Source organism: Peromyscus maniculatus, chromosome 18 (genome assembly GCF_049852395.1).
Source record: "Peromyscus maniculatus bairdii isolate BWxNUB_F1_BW_parent chromosome 18, HU_Pman_BW_mat_3.1, whole genome shotgun sequence".
NCBI classification, from domain to species: domain Eukaryota; kingdom Metazoa; phylum Chordata; class Mammalia; order Rodentia; family Cricetidae; genus Peromyscus; species Peromyscus maniculatus.
This window is the reverse complement of record NC_134869.1, coordinates 21,492,740-21,499,221: the sequence shown is the minus strand read 5'-3', so window position 1 is coordinate 21,499,221 and position 6,482 is coordinate 21,492,740. Positions and strand designations below refer to the sequence as shown.

At 48.6% G+C, this 6,482-nt stretch overlaps 1 pseudogene; it reads left to right on the top strand.

Moving 5' to 3' along the window:
• Positions 1 to 2,303: 2,303 nt before the first annotated feature.
• On the top strand, positions 2,304 to 5,040 carry LOC102909365 (RNA-binding protein EWS-like; annotated as a pseudogene).
• The last annotated feature ends 1,442 nt before the right edge of the window (positions 5,041 to 6,482 follow it).

Sequence of the window (6,482 nt, the reverse complement as noted above, 5' to 3'; positions counted from 1 at the left end):
CCTCTTCCTTTCCCCTTATCTGTCTTGCTGGCTCTTTCCTTCTGTACTTTTAGACAAACTCCCTCATACAGAAAACCTGAAGAGGGAGGGGCTGGGAGAGCCAGTCAGAGAATATTTGGAAAGGGATAGCCTCGCAGCCTCGCACTCCCTGGGTTTGAGGGGATCTTGATGGAGTGCTCACCATGCTGTGGTATTAGAATTTAATCCCAGCACTCGGGAGGCAGAGGCAGGCGCATCTTTGTGAGTTCGAGGCCAGCCTGGTCTCCAAAGCGAGTTCCAGGAAAGGCGCAAAGCTACACAGAGAAGCTCTGTCTCGAAAAACCAAAAGAAAAAAAAAAAAAGAAGAATTACCACTGTGGTTGGGCGTCGGGTCTCTGGAATCTTTACCTCTGGGAGTAGCTGGCAGGGAACGCATTCCGAGTGCCTGCACCCAGGAAGAGCAGAGTGGTAAGGTCAGTCTAATTAAGGCCAGATTGACTCTCCATGTTTGTCAGACTTGGGTCTGGCCTACCTAGCATCGTGGGAAGAAGTGTTTGGTTTATTTTTTCCCCCTTCATGTTTGAACTGTGTGAGGTTACACTGCCACCATGTGGATCCTCCAATGTGAACTCAGAAAAGAAAACTGGTCACTAAAGCAGTCTCAGGTACCCTGGGAGACTTGGAGCAGGGACAGGAAGAGAAACTCAGGTTTTGAAAAGATATCTTGATTTTCTGGGGTGGGGAAACAGACGTCACATTGATCAAAAAGACAAATGACATTCGTGAGCACAACTTGGAGCCAAACACACCAGTTGAAACTTAGCAAATGAGTAGTTCTTTTTCCAGCCTCAGTTCCTTGTCTGTATAATGGGCACACTGGTAGTTCCTTCAGGCTTCTGCTAGAATTGATAGGCAGCGTGCACACAGTGCTCTCAGCCTGCCGTCTGGTGATTCTGGTTGTTGCTATGGAGCTGAGACAGGAGCTTCACAGCCTTACACAAAGCCTCAGTCCCTTGCTGGGACTCTATCCCCATTTTCTCCGTTTCTTCTCCTTGGTTTGAGCCTTAACCATCTCACCTTTCCTGGCCCTCGAAATGTGAGCTTTGGAGCAGTCTAACAGTGCATTTCAAATCTCATCTCCAATGTCATGTAGCTTTGTGGCCTTGGGGCATTTAAACCTCCTGAGTCATAGAGCTGTGTGTGGTGTCACAGGCCTGTTATCCCAGCATTTGGGGGTTGGAGGCAAGAGGACAGAGTTCAAGTGTATCCTCCACTAGATAGCCAGTTAGAGGGCAGCATGGACTCATGAGACCCTGTCTCAAGAAAATAAAAATAGATGACAAAATAAATTTCTGAAGCCTGGTTTCCACATCTGGAAAATGGGGCTGATGACCCCTAGGTCTCCCAGATACAGGAGGAGCTGGAGTTGATAGCGTCACAGCTTCAGGGGCAGTGGCGGTCATGAGTCCATGGCAATCACTGTTATTGTCATGACTCACTACAGGACAGTACAAGTCCTCAGTTCTTACCTCATCCTCCAACCAGTACCAAAACCTTTGAGCTCACCTCAGCATCCAAGACCTATTGAGTGACAGGAAGCAACTCTGTGGTCTGTTCACTTAAACAACTCAGAAAGCTGAGTTTCTGTGATTCTATGATATGTTTATCTTCTCAAGGCTAACAGTGCATCTATTCACAACGTACATCTCAGTGTTTCTAATATTAAAGTGCATTTTATAGTCAAGGCTAATACTCATGTATTTTTAGTTTATTTTACACGTCTTCGTCTTCCAAGACTCAAAAACTAGTGTCCTCTAATCACTGGAAATCTTGGAACTGATGACAGATTTAGAAGTGATGCAGATAAGAACTCAACACTATCAGTCACCACCAACTCTGAAAGTCTAGATTTATAGTGACACCTGGATGTTCCTCCTGACTACTGCCGACTCTCGCAACCACAGTGACCTTAGCTACATGCCTTAAAGTCTCCAGTTCTTGGGGAAGGGATCCTCAGAATGTTTCATACAGCCTAGAGGGGAGAGCACGGGCTGTGAGCCTCCTCCATACCTAACCCCCACTACCGTGGATTAATCACGTCACAGCCTCATAGCTACCTTCCCAGACTCTGACACCAACCTGCTGTACTTTTTCCATTAGGCTCTAAGCAGCCTTCTAACCAGTAGAGAGACCACTGGCACCTCTCACCCTGCCCCTTTTCCGTCTCTCTCCTTAAACATCCCCCTCCTCAGCAACTCACCTCCTTTCTCTTTCCATGAAGTTATAAAAATGGTGAGCCCCTAGCATTGGAGTCTTGGTTAGATTTAGCTATATAATCTCTAGTAATATATGCCTATACATGTATAATAAAGAGATGCACATATATATTTAGAGAGAGAGAGAGAATCATCTCTTTCTTCCAAAACTATCTCATTGGATTTCCTTAAGTGACAGATTTTTGCAGGGCAAAAATGTCATTTAGAAGAGAAAATGGGAGTTGACAGATTACGGTATCTAAGACAAGCTGCAGCCGCACAAGGCTACAGTACTCACACCGCTCATTCAACCCAAGGATATACACACACTGCCCAGAGACATGGGCAACAGAGCTATGGAACCTATGGGCAACCTACTGATGCCAACTATACTCAGGCTCAGACCACCGCCACCTATGAATAGATATGACCTCTACGGACAGCCTCCTGGAGCTTAATCTACTCAGTGGCTCACAGGCAATGCAGCCAGGCTGTCCAGGTATGACACTGCTGTTTATGACACCATCACCACTACTGTCACCACAGCCCAGGCCTCAAGGTGGCTTAGTCTGCATATGGTACCCAGCCTGCTTACCCAACGGACGGACAGAGGACAGCAGCCACCATACATGCAAAACCATAGGATGTTAACAAGGCCACCAAGACTGGTCAACCCCAAACTATCACAGGGGGTAACAACCAGCTGCTGTGGGAGGTTCTGTATGTTAAATGTGTTGCTCTGATTGGTTATTAATAAAACACTGATTGGCCAGTAGCCAGGCAGGAGGAAGTATAGGCGGGACAAGGAGAGAGGAGAATTCTGGCAACAGGAAGGCTGAGGGAGAGAGATGCTGCCAGCCGCCACCATGACAAGCAAGATGTAAGGTACCGGTAAGCCACGAGCCACGTGGCAACTTTAGATTAATAGAAATGGGTTAATTTAAGATAGAAGAACTAGTTAGCAAGAAGCCTGCCACGGCCATACAGTTTGTAAGTAATATAAGTCTCTGTGTTTACTCGGTTGGGTCTGAGCTGCTGCAGGACTGGGACTGGTGGGTGAGAGAGATTTGTCCTGACCGAGGGCCAGGCAGGACTGGAGAAAACTCTAGCTATAACCAGCCCAGCCTGGGATATGAAGAGAGTGTTATCCCCAGGCACCTAGGAACTACCCATACAGCCAGTCACCATACCTCCATCCTACCCTCCTACCAGCTACTCCTCTTCACAGCCGACTAGTTATGATCAGAGCAGTCACCCTTAGCAGAGCATGAATGAGCAACCTGGCAGCTATGGATAGCAGAGTAGCTTCGGTCAACAAAGCAGCTATGGGTAGCAGCCTCTTGCTGGCTCACCCACCCCCCTCTTCCCCAGACTGGATCTTAAAGCCTGACTTCAAGTCAATATAGCCAATGAACAGCAGCCAAGCACAGCAGAGTTAACTCTGACAAGACCATCGCAGTAGTGTGGGTCTTTACAGGCAGATATCTGGAGGGTGGATCAGAGCATGGGTGGCCATGATAACTGAGGCAGGAGAGAAGGGGGATTTGATCATGGATACATGACTAGGGATGGGCCAGGAGAGGATGCAGTGGACTAGGGATCTAAAGTGGTTGCAATAAGCCTGGTGGACCCATGGATGAAGGCCCAGATCTGGATCCAGGTATTCTTATAGATCTGGATGAAGACTCAGAGAACAGTGCAATTTACATGCAAAGATTAAGTGACTATGTGACAGGATGGTCTGGATGACCTCTTTAAGCAGTGTGGGGTTGTGAAGGTGAACAAGAGAAGTGGACAACCCATGGTCCACATCTGCCTGGATAGGGAAACAGGAAATCCTTCATGGTGTCCTATGAAGATCTGCCAACCGCCAGGCTGCCTTCCATAGCATGGCTTGATAGGAATGATTTTCAAGGAAGCAAACTCAGTTTCTTTTGCCCCCCCCCCCAAATAAAGAGACTCCCATGAATAGTATTTGAGGTGACATTCTACCGTGTGGGGACAGAGGGATACCACTACCACCCCATGGAGGTCCTGGACGCTCAGGAGGTCTTGGAGGACCCATGAGTTACATTGGAGGCCAAAGAGGAGAGAGGGGGCTTCTTCACGAGAGGGTCCCGAAGTGCCTTAGGGAATCGCTCTGGAGGAGGAAGAAATGAGGCAGAGACTGGCAATTTCCCAATCCAGGCTGTGGAAATCAGAGCTTCTTCACTTGGAGAACAGAATGCAATGCCAGTGTAAGCCCCTAAGCTCAAGGGCTTCCTCCCCGACCTTTCCCACCTCTGGGTGGTGACAGTGGCCGAAGGTCCCTGGGAGTATTCAGGGAGGAAGAGGTGGACGTGTGGACCAAAACTGTCCCGGGAGAAGGTTCAGAGGTGGCCAAAGTGGAGACCAAGGTGGCTTTGGTGGGGATGATGAGGTGCTCCTGGGGCCCAAGGAGGGAGAAGAGGCGAATGTGGAGAACCTGGAAAAATGCCAAGTCGAACCTGGGCAGGAACCCAGAAACCAGCCCCACTAAATGAACCTGCAAAGCTGCATTGACAGCCATGCACGTTTACGTTTACCTCAGAAAATGTTTTCAATTTCTAATGCCATATTTATAATGTTGGCCACACCTTGGCTATTCCTTATCTATACTTTATTATTTTCATGTATGTGTTGATCATTTGTGAAGAAGACTAAATTAAACGGTGGTGTGCCGAGGTTTCTCCCTTCTTTTGAGATGGCTGTGGAGAGCCACGAGGACCTCTAAATGTAACATGGTTGTAATTTTTAAATAAAATTCCAAATGTTTAAGAAAATATAATTTAATAGAAGACCCACATTCATTTCAAACTTGCATATGTACGTGTATAATATATATGCAATTTACTTTTACGTTGTACTTATGAATATAGATTGCCATTGAATGCATTAACTCTAATGAAATTATATTCCATAAACACTTTCATGTGTCTCAGCCCTTAATGCATTTATAACCATCACAGCCAGGCTCTGAAGCAAACACTGATGTGAATTTCATTCTCAGGCAAGGAAACCCAGGCACAATATGGCAGGCGGTTCATGGAGCTGGCATAGAGACGCTGACTTTGGCTCGGCTTGGCGTGGCATCCTTAGGGTCTTCTACACCTTTGCCATCAGGGCCCAAGCGCAGATCAGAGGATCTGGGGACACAAATGTGCTTTGACTGATGGCTACAGCAATGAAGTGCCAGTACCCCACAGCCTCCTCACACCCACCACACCCACCACACTGTCCCCACCACACTGTCCCCACCACACTGTCCTCGTCACACCCACCACACTGTCCCCACCACACTGTCCTCACCACACTGTCCTCACCACACTGTCTCCACCACACTGTCCTCGTCACACCCACCACACTGTCTCCACCACACTGTCTCCACCACACTGTCCTCATCACACTGTCCTCATCACACTGTCCCCACCACACTGTCCCCACCACACTGTCTCCACCACACTGTCCCCCATCACACTGTCCCCATCACACTGTCCCCACCACACTGTCCTCATCACACTGTCCTCACCACACTGTCCCCATCACACTGTCCTCATCACACTGTCCTCATCACACTGTCCTCATCACACTGTCCTCACCACACTGTCCTCACCACACTGTCCCCATCACACTGTCCTCATCACACTGTCCTCATCACACTGTCCTCATCACACTGTCTCCACCACACTGTCCTCACCACACTGTCCCCATCACACTGTCCCCATCACACTGTCCTCATCACACTGTCCCCATCACACTGTCCTCACCACACCTTCCCCATCACACTGTCCTCATCACACTGTCCCCATCACACTGTCCCCACCATACTGCCCATCCCCCATCACACTGTCCCCACCACACTGTCCCCACTACACTGCCCACCCCCCACCACACTGTCCCCACCACACCCACCACACTGTCCCCACCACACTGTCCCCACCACACTGTCCCCACCACACTGTCCCCACCACACTGTCCCCCATCACACTGTCCCCACCACACTGTCCCCCAAACACTATATCTCCCATTTCACAAGCACACAAACAATCACCATGTCCAGCGTCAAGGCAAGCATCATTTTTCTTTCAGAGCCAGGCATGGTGGAATGTGCTATAACCCCAAAAGTCCTTGCGGGGCTGAGACAGGAGGATCACAAGCTCAAGGCCTACTTAGGCTTCATAGTGACACCTTATCTCAACACAGCAGAAGTAACAATAATGATAAATAAAT